Genomic DNA, 16434 nt, shown 5'->3' on the forward strand with positions numbered 1-16434 from the left:
GTCTATTTAAGACATTTTCAGAGTTCCTCTAAAAATGTCCTAAATAGACAAAAACGTTCGGTCACCTTTCATTTTATTTTCCAAGTGGTTTTATTACACACACACATATGTATATGTTACCCCATCTGTAGTGTGGTTATGTGCTACCTCAATCAACCCTTTTCATACTGGGTATCGGCGTGGTGTACATGTACCCCACAGGTATGCTATTATGCGATCGTGAGTTGGAAGGTGACGTAGTAAGTACAGCTCGTTTGGTTTGCTGGCTTTACTATGGTGAGGGTGCTAGCGTCCGTATGGTAGGTAGGGTCGAGTCGGTCGTCCCGGTGGGGCCGACCGAAGAGTTGACCTGGGCCCTTGACGCGATTACAAATACAGAAAAGAACTGGTCCTTATAATTTATGGAGGGATTTTAGATAAGTGTTCTATCTATGAGGGCACTTAGCCCAGGTAGGGGTGCTTACTGAGCCGCGGTGGGCTTGTGTACAGGGGGAAAGAGTGGTTGTGTTAGATTGTTTTATATGTGTGCATGTTTTTTTTCCTAGGATAGCTGAGGATAGAGATAAATGTAGAAAAGTTAAAGTAGTGTCCTTACTAGGGAAGAGCAGATGAGTTTTGCGGCCAGTACTAGATTTCTGGCGTCGGAGGTGCTTTCGATTCTTAGCCGGTCTCGGGCCGTGGTAGGGTCACCGAGAATGTCTCGTAGTGGCCGGAAGTGGTCCTCCATCGCAGGGCGTAGAAGGAGGCAGTGTTCGAAGGAGACCAATTCCGTGCCACAGGTGCAGCAGGCATCGGTGTATTGCGTGCGCCAGTGGTTAACACGTAACCTACTGACTATTGAGGAAAATGTATGGGGGCAATGAGGAGAAAGTGGGAGGGGTCGGCCCGAGGGAGGACTTGGTAGGCCATCCACGAGCAGCAGCAAGGTTAGCGTAGTCTTACTTCCAAAGGTCCCAGGCGGCACGATCGATCCTGTTGAAGGCGTCACTGGCTGTAAGCTGGACGGGGATTTCTTTTTCAGGTGCCAAGGCACCGTGCTTGGCAGCTTTGTCCGCCATCTCGTTGCTGTGAAGTCCCACATGTGAGGGAGCCCATTGGAAACGGAGGCGGACACCTAGCCTGGCAGCCTCGACCGAAAGGTGCAGGATGTCGTCTAGGGTGTCTGAGCGTGACGAGCGATGGGCTCTCTGGATGACTATCAGATTTGACCTCGAGTCTGATAACACTGTAACTAATGATGGCGGGTGGGGAAGGCCGATGATTTTCCTCAGCGCTTCCCGGATGGCTACAAGCTCGGCCGTGTGGTTGGAGGAAGTTTTACATTGAAGGATTCCCTAATAGTATCTAGGAAAATGCCCGCCTTTGTGCGACCGTCCTCAAGTACTGAGCCATCCGTGTACACCAGGAACTCACCCTGGTATTTAAGAGCAAGTAGCTCTCTTATACACGCGGCTAGTATGCAGGGGTTGTCGTGACGACCTAGTCCAGGGATGTCAAGCTCAACCTCGGGTGGAGTAAGGGCCCAGGGAGGGAAGGGATCCACTTGACATTCGGTGACCAGTCGACGGTCACTGGTTTGAAGTCCGGCTCTACGGCAGAGGTCTTTAACGGAGCTGGGCAGACCATGGATGGGCGCGGTGGACGAGGCAGAGATTCAATCTTCATACATCTCCTCGTTGGTGAACTTTGGTACCCTTGCATAACCGAAGAGGTACCGGCAGGTGTCCTTCTTCAGGCGATACCGAAGTGGGAGAACACCAGCCTCCGGAGGAAGACCGTGAAGGGCAAGGACACATACGAGGCTCTGAATGATGGGGATCAGAGTTTCTCTGTGTTGGCCCCAGGGTTCCCGGCAGATGACTAACTAGTTTGAGAACCCGTCGAGCACTGAGGCACACTTGCTGGATATGCTTAGTCTACCGTCCATCTCTCTGGAAGATGATACCCCAGATAGCGAACCGACGTCACGGGTTTCACGGGGGGACCATAGACAGTAATATGGTTCCAGTCCGGATAGTCCCCTCTGTTGTAGCCAACACTGAGAGCTGGCATGTACAGTCTTGGCTGCCGAGAGAGTGAACCCGAGTTCCGTAAGGTGAGTCACAACTGAATCCACTTGCTTTTGGAATAACCGAAGTTCCGCTTGATATTGCGCAGAATCCTTCTTGGGCCGCCGATGTCTGGACTTCCTCCACAGTTTTTTTGCTGGCAAAGTTTGAAAATGCGGGCTGTCCACTGCACTACATTGTAACACAATCACTACACATTTGTCTGAACGGCATTGCCAAGATCATGTCGACACCATGTTGGCATTCCGTGGCGCCACAGAACAAGGCGAGAACGGGACGGCCTTATCCTTACACGGCGCATCGAAGATGTGTTGACTCAATCTGCCGCTGAACTGATCTGTATTCCTTGGCCTACGAAGCAGGCGGTATATTATATATATATATATATATATATATATATATATATATATAAGCATATATATATATATATATATATATATATATATATATATATGTATATATGCATATATATATATATATATGCATATATATATATATATATATATATATATATATATACATACATATATGTATACACGTGGGACTTACACGACGGATCGAAGATGTGGTGACTCAATCTGCCTCTGAACTGAACTGATCTGTGTTCCTTGGCCTACGAGGCAGGCGGTTTATATATATGCGCGGGACTGACCTGAAGCCATGACCCGACTTGTCCTAAGGCGGTGACCCTTTCTGGCCTTTCTGACCATCGTCAATACCAGCATCAGGTTTTAGTACCATCCAACTTCCGACCGCATACTAACGTACTTGTGGGGTATGCTTGTGGGGTACATCACTTCATTCACTTTGGATCTTGTCAGACTTTTTTTTTTTTTTTCTGTGGCACCCCTCTCCCTTCCTCCTTCACCTCCATTCGGAAAGGAGGGGGAAAGGCTAATGTGATGGGCGAGCCACCCACAGAATACTCACGTCTCCCTCCTTCCTCCCACAGATTGACGCGACGATACTGCAGACGAGGCGACGAGTGTCGGTACGTATCTTCTCTGGAGCAGCGTCGTTTATTTATTTGTTGGTTTGTGTGTGTGTGTGTGTGTATGTAGACTTCTCTGGAGCAACTTTTGTGTAAATATTTATTTATTTATTATTTATTAATTTATTTATTTGTTTATTTATTTATTCATTTTCCAACCTTATGTGTGTGTGCACTGTACGTAGTTTGAAGTATTGAGCATGTTCTAATAGGTTATATTTTTATATACAGTGTACATGTTTTCAATAGTCATATTATACAGACTACTTACGAAATAAATAATATCCGTAGATGTCCAGGCGGGGAGGCGATCCAACATAGCTTAAAAAAAAAAAAAAAAAAAAAGTGGCTTCCAACAACTAACAGGGTTTCTCACTTCCCACCATATGCAAGTGGAATGGTGACTGAGTTTGCAAAGTAGTGCGTCTTAATGTACACACTGGAATGATGACACTACTACTAAATGCGTTTGTCTACTAAAGTGAGTCTAAGTTATTCTAAAGTTATTCTAAGTCATGGGGGGGGGAGCCCTCTGGTCCCTCCGAACTTAAAACAACATCATCAACATCAACAGCAATAACAGCAACATTTGTAAAGTTGTACAGGCCATTACAGGGCGTTGCCGGTTCTAAAATCTATTCCGGTTCACTCAACATTATTTTATTTCTATTTCATTTGATTTGTTTATTAATTTATTTATTCATTTATTAACTGATTTGTTTTCATTGTTATTCTGGTCTCTCTAGATTATTTAAATTCAATTTTATCATCTCTTATTTCAGTTTATTTTATTCTATTATTATGTTACCTTATTTCTAATCACTTTTATTATTATATTATATGTTTTTTTCTACTCCATGTTAAACGTTATGTTGCTTCAACTTGATAGGACCCTTGTGATACAGTTCTTTTGTTCATTTTGCACATAATGTATAATCATCGAGGCAGAAGTTTTGGTTTTATTATCTTCCCTGCAAGAAAACCGAATGCTCACGACTTGCGAGATCAGCCTGCTTCCGACTACGCCACTAGAGTATCTAGCAGTTTGTAGTTCCAGCGCTTCTTTCCGTGTCGACGATATGAGTCGTTGAAGAGGTCAAGGAGAGAGGTTGTAGGAGAACAGGTGGAGTGGAGGTGGAGTGGAGTGGAGGTAAGAATGACTTTATTTCCTTCTCTTTTACGTCCACCTCCTTCTCCTCCTCCTCTTTCTCCTCCTCCCCCTCCTCCTCCTCCTCCTCCTCCTCCTCTTTCTCTTCTTCCTCCTCCTCCTCCTCCTCCTCTTTCTCCTCCTCCTCCTCCTCTTATTTTTCTTCCTCCTCCTCCTCTTTCTCCTCCTCCTTTTCTTCCTCCTCCTCCTACTTTTTCTCCTTCTTTTCTTCCTCCTACTCCTGTCTCTCCTCCTCCTCCTCCTTTTCTTCCTCCTCCTTCTTCTCCTCCTTCTTCTCCTCCACCTTTTCTTCCTCCTTTTCTTCATCCTTTTTTTCCTCCTTCTCTTCTTACTCTTCCTCGCCTCCTCTTCCTCCACCTCCTCTTTCTCCTTTTCTTTCTCCTCCTCTTACTTCTACTCTTCTTCCTCCTTCTCCTCCTTTTTCTCCTTTTCTTCCTTCTCCTCATACCCCTACTCTTCTTCCTCCTTCTCCTCCTTTTTCTCCTTTTCTTCCTCCTTCTCCTCTTACTACTCTTCATCCTCCTCCTCCTCATCCTCTTTCTTTTCTTCCTCCTCATCCTCTTCTTTTTCTTCTTCCTTCTCCTCACCTTACTTTTGCTCTTCTTTTTCCTCCTCCTCTTCCTTTCTCTTCTTCCTCCTCCTCCTCCACCTTCTTTTCCTCTCTCTCTTCTTCTGCACCCTCCTCTTCTTCTTCCTCCTCCTTCTTCTCTTCCTATCCCATCTCCTCCACCTTCCCCTCCTCTTTGGAATTCTCCTTACGTTCCTCTTTCTCCTCCTCTTCCTCCTCATCCTCTTCTTCCCCCTCCTCCTCCTCCTCTTCTTTTTCCTCTTCCTCTTCTTCCTCCTCTTCAGGGCAGAATGACGGCGCTATAATGTCAAACAAAAGGTTAACCGAGGCCAATATGAAGGTCAAGCTCCATATCGCTTTACTTCCTCCTCCTCCTCTTCCTCTCACTCCTCTTCCTTGTACTCATCTTCCTCCTACTCCTTTTCTTCCTCCTCTTCTTCTTCTTTCTCATCTTCCTCCTCCTCTTACTCCTCCTCTTCCTTCTCCTCATCTTTCCCCTACTCCTTTTCTTTCTCCTCTTTCTCTTCTTTCTCGCCTTCCCCCTCCCCTTCCTCTTCCTCCTGCTCCCTTCCTCTTTCTCCTCCACCTCCTCCCCATTCTCTTCATCTTCCTCCTCCTCCTCTTCCTTTTCTTTCCCCTTCTCCTCTTCCTCCTCGTTCCTCTCTTCCTTTTCCTTTTCCTCCTCCCCATCCTCTTCCTGCTCCTCCTCTTGCTCCTCCCCTCTCCTCCTCCCCCTCCTTTTTCTCTTCTTCATTCTCTCCTTCCTCTACCTCGTCTTCCTCCCCCTCATATTTCTCCTTTTCCTCCTCTTCCTCCCCTCCTCTTCTCCATCCTCCCCCTTTTCCCCCTCCCATCTTTCTCATCTTCCTCGTCCTGGTTCTCCTGTCAAATCCCCTCCTCCTCCTCCTCTTCCTCCTCCTCCTCCTCCTCACCTCCCCCTCCTTTTTCTCCTCTTCCTCCTCCCCCTCCGCTTCCTCCTCTTTCTCCTCTCCCTCCTCCGCATCCTCTTTCTCCTCTTCCTCCTCTCCTTCCTCTTCCTCTTCCTCCTCCTCCTCGTCTTTCTCATTTTCCTTCTCTTCTTCCTCCTGTTGCAATCAAGACAGACTGCAAGAGAGTGACGTCACTAGGCACGTCACAGCACCACGTTACACGAGGTGACGTTCGCTCCAGTACCATGCACGATCATGAGGGAGAGAGAACTCAAAACCCAGGTCAAATGCCTAGCGGTCAGCTCCGCTGTCAACTTCCACAAGGCGACCGTTAAAGACTACCATACGAACGACATTTCTTCTGTGTATATTTTTTCCTCCGTTCTATTTCATTTATGCCATGTTTTCCTATTGTTCTGGGTTAGGTATATTTATTGTAATTAGCTACCAAAATATTGAGTGTATCACTCAGTTGGTTTCACGCCAATTGGCCCCTTGTGTACAAATACGATCTGTAAACTGATAAAGTGTCAACCGACACCAAACCCTTCTTCGCACTGCTCAATGCTCAGTGGACAGATTCAGATTTCACCACGGGCTCGAGCGGGCAACCAGCCTCCTCTTTGCTATCCACGCAGAATAAAGTCCATAAAGCTCATCACTGTTTACATAAAAAAAAAAAAACGCTACTCCTTGGTCGCCTGGTCACCGAACTTATCAACAGTCCTGCAACACTCCTCCCCTCTTCTTCCTCTTCATCCTCTTTCTCCTCTTCCTCCTCCTCCTCCTCTTTCATCTCCTCTTCCTCCTTTTCTTTCCCCTCCTCCTCCTCTTCCTCCTCCCCATCCTCCTCCTCTTTCTCCTCTCCCTCCTTTGCCTCCTCTTTTGCCTCTTCCTCCTCCCATCTTCTTTCTCTTCCCCGTCATCTTTCTCTTTTTCTTCCTTCTCCTCCTGCTTCCCCTCCTCTTACTCCTCTTCCTCTTCCTCCTTCCCCAATTCCTCCTCCACCTCCTCTTCATCCCCCTCATCTTTCTTTTTCCTCCTCCTACTCTTTCTCTCCCTTTCCCTTTGCTTTTTCTATTTTTCCCTCTCTCTTACCTCTTCCATAATCCTCTCTTCCACTTCATCGCTCGTCCTCTCCTGAAAGCTTTCTATCCATTCCCTTTTGACATGCATGAGGGGAAGAGGAGGACAGCGAAGAAGAGAAAGAGGAGGGAAAGGAGGAGGAGAAAGAAGAAGAGGAGGAGGACAGCAGGGAAGAGGAGGAGGGAGAGGAGAAGGAGGAAGAGGAAATAGAGTAAGGACAGGAATAAAAGAGAGAGCAGGAGGAGGAAGGGGAGAAAGAGGTGGGAAGAGGAAGGGGAGGAAAAAGAGGAAAGAAGCGGGAAAGGATGGGGAGAGGAAGAGAAGATGGCCGTGGTGGGGTGCTCACCTCATCAGAATAATGGGATGAGGGGAGCAGCGGGGGGAGGGGGGAGAGTATCGGCGGGGGGGGGTGGATGGGGTCAGCCAGGCAACATGAGCGTCATCAGAGGAAGCAGCAATCTGCTCCAAATAAGGGAGGTGGGGGGGGGGAGAAGGTTGGAGAGGGAGGGGGAGGGGGAGAAGGTTGGAGAGGGAGGGGAGGGGGGAAGGGTAGAGGAGGGAGGGGGAATGTGAGAAGGAAGAAGGGGGAGAGGAGGAAGGGAGGAGGGGATATCGAAGTGGAAGAAGAGGGAGGGGGAAGGGGAGAGTAGGGAGGGATGAAGGGGGAGGAGAGAGAGAAGGGAGGGGGAAGGGGAGAGTAGGGACGGGTGAAGGGGAAGGAAGAGGAGGAAGGGGAAGGGGAGAGTATAGAGGGGTGAAGGGAGAGGGGAGAGGAGGGAGGGGGAAGGGGAGATGGGGGAAGGGAAGGGGAGGGAGAGGGAAGTGGAGAAAAGGGAGGGGTGAAGGGGGAAAGGGGAGAGGGAGAATTGGGGAAAGGGGGTAATGTCCCATAACTACAATTATATACTTTATTCTGGCTAACAATGGCCTATCTCATTTAGCCCAGTGAGAGGATAAATCTAATCGTTTGTAGATAGACAGAAAAAAGTCTATAAAGTGATTCTTCGTAGTTAAGCGTTTAAAGAGAGAGAGATAGTGGGTATTCCTAAAAAAAGGGGGGGGGAATTTGTTGGTACTTATCGTGGGGGAAAAGGGGGAGAAAGGGAGGGTAGGAGAGGGAGGAGGGGAGGGGGAGGAGGGAAGGGGGAAAGGGTGGGGGAGGACCTGAGAGCTTTCGAAACGGGCGTTGTGGGGTTGATGAACCGTTCAGTAATTGTGAGGACTGGATTTCATCTCGGTGAAGCGTGCAGGGGTGACAAGGACAGCTGCAGGCGCAAAGGACACGAGAGGCAAAAACAACAACAACAAAAAACGGTGTAGATGTGAGTGGAGAAAGAAACAGGGAAGCAGAAAGAGGAGTAACAGACGTGAGGGAAGAAGAAGAGAGAGAGGAGTAGGAGAAGAGAGGAAGAGGAGAAGGAGACGAGAGAGAAGGAGGAGAGAGTAAGAGGAGCAGAATATGGAAGAGGAGAGAGGAAGGGAAAGGAGAAAGAGAAGAGAGTAAGAGGAGCATGAGACGGGAGAGATGGAGAGGAAGGAAGAGGATTAGGAGAAGGAGGGAGGAAGGAAGGAGAGTAGGAGTAGGAGGGGGAAGACGAGTATACGAGGAAAGGGTAAGAAACAAGAGTAGAGAGTTGTAGGAGAGAGGAAGAGGAGTAGGAGTAGAGAGAAACGTAGATGGCGAGAGTTAAAAGGAATGTGGATTAGAGAGAAGGTAAGGAAAAGAGAGAAGATTGGAAGAGAAATGTAAGAGGCAGTAAAAGAGGAGAGGAAGAGGAAATCGAAAGAGAGGAGGCAGGAAGAAGAGAAGAGAGGGAAAAAAGAAGGAGGGAAAGGATGAGAGGAGATAGAAGAGGGGGGGAAGGGAATGAAAAGGAGAATAGGGAGGAAAGGGAAGAGAAGGGAAGGAAAGAAGAGAGGAAAGGAAAGGGAAAAGAAAAAAGAGGAAAGAGAAGGAGGAGAGGAGTATGAGGAAGGGGAGTTCACAAGGCGAGCGAGGGGAAAAGGGGAAGAGGGAAGAGGGGAAGAGCTACCCGAGGGGAAATAGGGGAAGGTAGGGGAAAGATTGAAAGGAGGAAGGAAAGGGAAATGTAAAGGTAAAGGTAAAAGGGGAGGGAAAGTGAAAGGAGAGGGAAAACGTGAAAGGAAAGGGGGAAGATCTTTTTAGGTTACCTCAGGGAAACTGTGGGTTAAAGTTGAAAGCGGAGAAAATAGTGATAAATAAGAGGAATATTCGGCAAGGCATACTAACATCATACAATAATACCTGTTAAGTCCGGCTAAAATTGGCATTTCAAAGCATAACAGTGCCTTAAAAATAGTTTCTTATTTCACTATAAAAGTTTATATTAACTTATACTGCATTGAATAAGTCAATAGTTGATATATTTGTCCTATATACAATGTTAGGTTTCTAGTTTTGATATATTTGCCCATTATAAGATGTTAGGTTACAAAGAAAGCAAAGGCCTTCGCTAGCGGACCCGGGGATCTGGGTGCGCACGTCCTGTGTAATAGAAGTCCTTGATTTATATGTATATATATATATATACGTACATATATATGTATATATATACGTACATATATATGTATATATATATATGTATATATATATATGTTGAGACATTCTGACAGGTTGACGTAAGTGGAGTAGGAAACACAGGAGTCTTAGTCTGAGTTTATTCCTGACTAGTTTCGCAGGTATGTTTTTTCATTCCTTTGAAAAAGCATACCTGCGAAACTAGTCAGGAATAAACTCAGACTAAGACTTCTGTGTTTCCTACTTACATATATATATATATATATATATATATATATATAATATATATGTATATATATATGTATATATATGAAGAGACCAAGAAAAATGCATATATGTTCTTATTTAACGCTTAATGTTATTCAAATTTACCTAATATGTTATATTTACCTAGATTTATGCTTCAGATTTCATACTATATTAATCAATCATGCCACATACCAAAGGAGCAGTAGACCTATCTGAATTTCAGCGAGGTCGTATTGTGGGTCAACATGAAGGTGGACTTAGTCAACTCAAACTATCTGAAAAACTGTCAATACCCCTTTCTAATATTAATAGAGTGATCGTACTATTCACCAGGGAGGGAAAGAAGGGCACAAAACCTCATTCAGGTCGTTCTGGACCCTCAAAAGAACCTTGCGTCTTGTCAAAAGAAATGTCAAAGAGGATCCATTTTGCAAGGCCTCTGACATAGTAGCACAAGCTGATGTCAGTCTCAGAACAGCTGTCAGGTATCTCCACAAGCTGGGTTACTATGGCAGAGCTGCAAGAAGGAAACCACTCCTCTGTCCAGCCAATCTCAAGCGCAGAAAGGATTGGGCTATTGAGATGGTGGAGAGACCTGTGTCCTTTTGGATCACTGTCATTTTCTCTGATGAGTTACGATTCATATTATTTTCTGACATTGGAAGAGTGTGGGTCTGGAGACTCTGCAGTCAAAAGTTTGACCTCAAAAGACAGCAGCCAAGAGTGAAACATGGGGGCATTTCAATAATGGTGTGGGGTGCAATTTGGAGTGATGGTCGATCAGAGCTTGTGGAGTGTCAAGGAAATATCAATTCAGGCAAATATGTTTCTATATTATAGGAAGGACTCATTCCAGTATTCTCCAGTGGTAGAATGAGTAAAAATTCCTTCCTAATTATGGAAGATGGAGCTCCTTGTCACACTGCTCAAGCAACACAAAATTGGTTGAGTCAAAATGAGCTCAGGAAACTTCCATGGCCAAGTCATTCCCCGAATATGAACCCTATTGATTACCTTTGGGGCATATTAGACCAACAACTTCGCAAAAAGAACAGGAAGCCATCTTCAAAGCCCGAAATCTTAGGATTACTACGGGAAACATGGCAAGAAATCCCTCAAGATGATATTCGTGAACTAATCACTAGCATGCCTAGAAGGGTCTTGCATTGAAAAAAGCAAAGATGATGTTAACCAGGTATCAGTTATTCTCATTGTGACTATTTATAAGCACTTTAATTGTATCAATTGCTTGTTTACTAAATTAAACGATTTCTCTTGGTGTCTATTCAATACTGTCATGTCTGTATATATACATACACACACACATATATATATATATATATATATATATATATATATATATGTATATGTATTTCGCCCTTACACCGGATATATATATATATATATATATATATATATATATATATATGTATGTATATATATATATATCTATATATATATCTATATATATCTATCTATCTATATATATCTATCTATATATATATATATATATATATATATATATATATACGTGAGGAATTCGCTAATGGACAGCGACATCAATCAAATAATTTTCATGACCGTCGCGCGCAGGACTCGAACCTACCGCTTAGGGGCCAGTAAGACTACTGTGCAGCGCTTTAACTCCCCTCAACTACTGAGACTACAAAAGTCTCAGAACTTGAAGCCATACTGGTTCCCGAGATTAGGAAAGATCACTCGCTGCGACCCCATTTCCTTTTTCACCCGAGACGCGAGTCCGCTCGTAGGAGGGGGTAAAGATCGGAACAAATCTCTTTCACGCTTTGACATTGTAACTACGGGAACCAGTATGGTTCCGAGTTCTGAAACGTTTGTGGTCTCAGTAGTCGAGAGGGTTAAAGCGCTGCACAGTAGTCTTACTGGCCAATTGAGCGGTAGGTTCGAGTCCTGCGCGCGACGGTCATAAAAATTATTTGACATATATATATATATATATATATATATATATATATATGTATGTATGCATATATACATCAAGGACTACTATTACACAGGACGTGCGCACCCAGATCTCTGGGTCCGCTAGCGGAGGCCATTGCTTTCTTTGTAACCTAACATTTTATATTGGACAAATATATCAAAACTAGAAACCTAACATTGTATATAGGGCAAATATATCAACTATTGACTTATTCAATGCAGTATAAGTTGATATAAACTTTTATAGTGAAATAAGAAGCTATTTTTAAGGCACTGTTATGCTTTGAATTGCCAATTTTAGCCGGACTTAACAGGTATTATTATATGAGGTTAGTGGACACCAGGGTTGGCGATTTTTTTTTTTATCTTTTTGAAAAATAAAACATATATCTTTTTTATTTAAACCAGATTTATTTGATTTAAATAATTTTTTTTAATAGATTTTAAATATTGTGGGATTGCTATCTGATATGCGATCTGATTGCTAAAGGACATTTTTAGCATATCAATATAAGGAGCTGTGTTATATAGACTTGCCACAAGTATACAAGGAACGGTATAAGCCGTATGTGATGACGGTCTGCTCAAGTTCACTCGATTCCTCCAAGAGTTTTCTCATCTTGATGACATTTGCTGCATTGTCTGTCACAACACTTCCAATGTGACAACCTGAATCTTGTTCAGCCTTCTTGATCGAATTTTGTACAAGTTGTAGAAGATATTCAGCAGTGTGAGGTTTCCCTGGTGTGTCTATTGTGTCAACTAAATAAATCTGACCAATGGATGTTGTTAGAGTGACACATATTATGGGCTCATTATGGATGTTAAACCACCCATCAATTGAAAGACATACAGTTTCATTATTCAGGTCATCTGCACACTTTTTATATTTCTTTTCATACACAAGATCCAAGTACTTATCAGCAATATCTTTTCTGGATGGAGGAATATAACCTGGCCTCAGGTTCTGAACCATCTTGAGAAACTGAGGATGCTGAACAAGACGAAATGGTGAATTTGTAGCAAATATCATTCTTGCAACTTTGAGAGGCTGAAGTTTTTATGATAAATCTGTCCAGAGATGTTGATGACTTTCTTTTAGATGAAAATTATTTAGCAGAAGTGGCGCCTGTGGAGGAGTCTGATAGTGACCTTTTTAATGGTGGAGTCAGGTTTGCAGATAATTCAAGTGGAGCCGATGATGAAGGGATTGAAGCTGTTGATACAGATCCTGAAATGGAAACAGAAAATTTTAGCATATTGCATAATTTATAAATGAATAAATAAATGAATGAATACAGTGTGATTTAAGCTACTTTTGAGTACAGTAGTTATTTTTTTAGATAATGATCATATTCACACAAGCCACTAAATTATTTGGAAATAATTAACAGGATATGAAATAGGTGGGCTTGGAATTCAGCCCACACAGGATTCAGTCCACTTTTAAATTCACTAAAAATAATGGATTAGTTGGGTTAGGTTAGGCTAAATCCTTTGGGCTGAATCCCATTTGGGCTGAATTACAATGGAACCTATGAAATATATTACACAACGTTGAATGAAATGAATAACAATCATCTAGGCCCCAAAGTTGAGTGGATACAGTATATTATAGTGATATAGTCATTACCCAAATTTAGAAGTAATGAAGTTGAAGTATCATCTCTTTAGGCCTTCACATTTTTATTGCACATGCTCTCCATTGTTCACCAAATTTATATAGTTGCGTATGAAAAGGGAGAAATACACACAATATAAGTAAAATTATTTACCTGGGTCATCAATTTCTTCTTCTGTATGCTGTGACTGACCTTGGCATTTATCTCTGTGAGATTTTAATCTTGACACAATGCCCTGTAGTTCGTGACTGCAGTCTTTGCATTTAGCTCGGTGCCCTTTGCCAGAAGTTGTTGATAGTTTTTCAAAATAATTCCAGACAGGATAATTTTTTCTGCCTGAAGGAACCACTCTGCCAGGTCCAGAAGACATCCTTCATGGTTGACTTCAAAGCAGCAACTGACTCAGTGAGAAGCTGCTTACCTAGAACAAGTTTCAACAAGAATCTTGTTGAAACTTGTGGGCTGCACAGTGATATATACATGTAGGCTCATACCGTTCCTTGTATACTTGTGGCAAATCCATATAACACTGCTCCTTATATTGATATGCTATAAATATCCTTTAGCAATCAGATCGCATATCAGATAGCAATCCCACAATATTTAAAATCTATAAAAGAAAATCTATTTAAATCAAATAAATCTGATTTAAAAAAAAAATCGATTTTTCATATTAGAAAAAAAAAAAAAAAAATCGCCAACACTGGTTTCCACTAATTTCATACAATGATACCTGTTAAGTCCGGCTAAAATTGGCATTTGAAAACAACAGTGCCTTAAAAATAGTTTCTTATTTCACTATACAAGTTTATATTAACTTATACTGCATTGAACAATTCAATAGTTGATATATTTGTCCTATATACAATGTTAGATTTCTAGTTTTGATGTATTTGTCCAATATAAAATGTTAGGTTACAAATAAAGCAATGGCCTCCGCTAGCGGACCCAGGGATCTGGGTGCGCACGTCCTGTGTAATAGTAGATCTTGATATATATATATATGTATATATATATATATATATATGTGTGTGTGTGTGTGTATGTGTGCGTGTGTGTGTGTGTTTGTGTTTATCTATTAATTATTTATTATTTTTTTCTAAGAGATATGATGGACAAAGAGATGAAAGGGCATGGCAACAATTGCAAAGAATTAAAGAAATGAGGAAATGCAAAAGGAGGATTGAACAAAAAGTATGGTAAGGAAGGCGGAAGAATATCTGTATGAGGTAAGAAAGGGATGGGTGGGAAGATGAACGGTAAGAAAAAGAAGGAGTGGGAGGATGTGTAGAAAATGGGAGGAAATGGAGAGTTTGAGAAACAAGGAAAGAGGATTAGGAGAGAAGAGTTGGAAATGAAAGTGAAAGGAAAGGGTAAGGAAATAGGTGGAGATGGAAAAGAAAACATGAATACTTGTGGCCATCGATGGTGAATGTGGTGGTGGACATGATGATGGTGGAGATGGTGGTGATGATGGTAGTGGTGGAGATGATGGTAGTGGTTGTGGTGGTGGTAGTGGTTGTGGTGGTGGTGGACATGGTGGTGGTGGTGAGTGTGGCGGTGGAGGTGATGGTGAAAGTGGAGATGGTGGTGGTGAACGTGGTGGTGGTTGTGGAGATGGTGGTGATGGTGGTTAGGGTGATGGTGAACGTGGTAATGGCTGTGGAGATGATGGTGGTGGTGAGGATGGTGATGATGGTAAGGGTGGTGGTGAATGTGGATATGGTGGTAGTGAGGGTGGTGGAGATAGGGGTGGTGAACGTGGAGATAGTGATGGTGAGGGTGGTGGTGAATGTGGTGTGAACGTTGTGATGGTTTTGGAGAGGGTGGTGGTGGAGGTGGAGATGATAATGGTGATGGTGCCGGTGATAGTGTGGAGCTTCGTCCCTGTTTTGGACACCAGAAATGTCAGGCTGGTGATAGGAGGGCTTGCTGGTACCATCAGGGACGTGTTCCTGTTCGGGGTGTCAGCCAGAATGTCAGGGTGACACCGGGAGACATCAGGGCTGTAAGGGACGCGACAGTTTGGTCTAGATGGGAGTGTGGCGAAAGGAGAACACAATTGTAAAGAATTTTATTGGGAGGCGAGAAGGTCACCTCCTTTGAAGAGCCTTTAACATCGGTTTTTATGTATTCCATTTATTTGTTTACTTGCTTATTTATATATTTATTTAGCTATTTGTTTATCTGTTTATCTATTCATTTATTTGTTTATTCATCTATTTGTGTATTTATTAATTTATTTGTCATATACTCTCTGCTCACGACATGAAATGCGTCATTTTTTGTGTAATTGATGTGCGCACTAGTGGCGTAATAGAAAGCGTGCTGGTCTCGTGTTCAATTAATTTTGGGTTCGAATCCCGCCACACTACTCACCGATTCCCAGCAGTGACTGTTTATTCCCTTCCCTAACAGTCCAGGTGGATAACAGGGTAAAAGTGACTGCTTCGGCCGCAGCTATGCACCTCCTGTCGAAAGCTCCTCAATTATTTCGATGCGTTGATTCCAAATATAACAATTAAAGTGGCTAATTGGCAATTGTTTCCAAGTCGCAAGAGATATGTTGTTTTCATTATATTATTACATGCAAGTTTTACATATATGATGTACATAAAAGAGTTTCATTTTATCGTGCGGTCTTTGTCCTTTCAATTGCACACACTTTTTCTAAGTCCATGAATGAGTGGAATATATCTTTACCTTTCACACCGCATCTATCAGTAAATACTTCTCAAATCCGTCTTATCATAAATACTCAATACAGGCAGCATCTTCCTCTCCTAAATCCACGCCAATCTTACCCCGATCACTTCCTCTGTTCTCCTCATCCTCTCAGTTAAAAAATGAAGTAGTTACATCAATAGAAAATGCAAAAGATATATTGCGAACAGAAGGCCTAAAGTGCAAGAGGAAAGTGAAAGAGAAAAAAGAATCGAGAAATACGAAAGCATTAGAAGACCAGAAATGATTGAGAATAGGAAAAGGGGAGAGGGAGAGAATCAGATAAGGAAATGGATATCGGGATTGAAAAATGGGAACGCGAGTAAATTGAAACCTAGGAAACCTAGGAAGACTAGGAACGCTAGGGGAAAGCGATATCACAATAAATTGGAAAAACAAAAGAGAATCTGTGGAGGAAAAAAAAAAGAAAAGAAAAGGAGAAGGGAAACAGGAAACAAGGATGAAAAAGAGAATGAAAAACAGACGATGTAATTTAAGATAGAAAATGGGAATGGGGAGAAGTGATG

The 16434-nt window shown here is 42.9% G+C and overlaps 1 protein-coding gene across 6 annotated transcripts in view; it reads left to right on the top strand.

The window, feature by feature from the left end:
• The window catches only part of LOC143028346 (uncharacterized), a 411624-nt gene that overhangs the window by 323962 nt on the left and 71228 nt on the right, over positions 1 to 16434 (top strand). For all 6 annotated transcript variants that reach the window (XM_076190287.1, XM_076190288.1, XM_076190290.1 and 3 more), the window contains one exon: positions 3022 to 3060. The gene's annotated coding sequence lies outside the window, so the exon portion shown is untranslated. The remainder of the gene's footprint in view (positions 1 to 3021; positions 3061 to 16434) is intronic.

Source organism: Oratosquilla oratoria, chromosome 9 (assembly GCF_046742065.1).
Source record: "Oratosquilla oratoria isolate Oo_2021 chromosome 9, ASM4674206v1, whole genome shotgun sequence".
Taxonomy (NCBI): Eukaryota; Metazoa; Arthropoda; class Malacostraca; order Stomatopoda; family Squillidae; genus Oratosquilla; species Oratosquilla oratoria.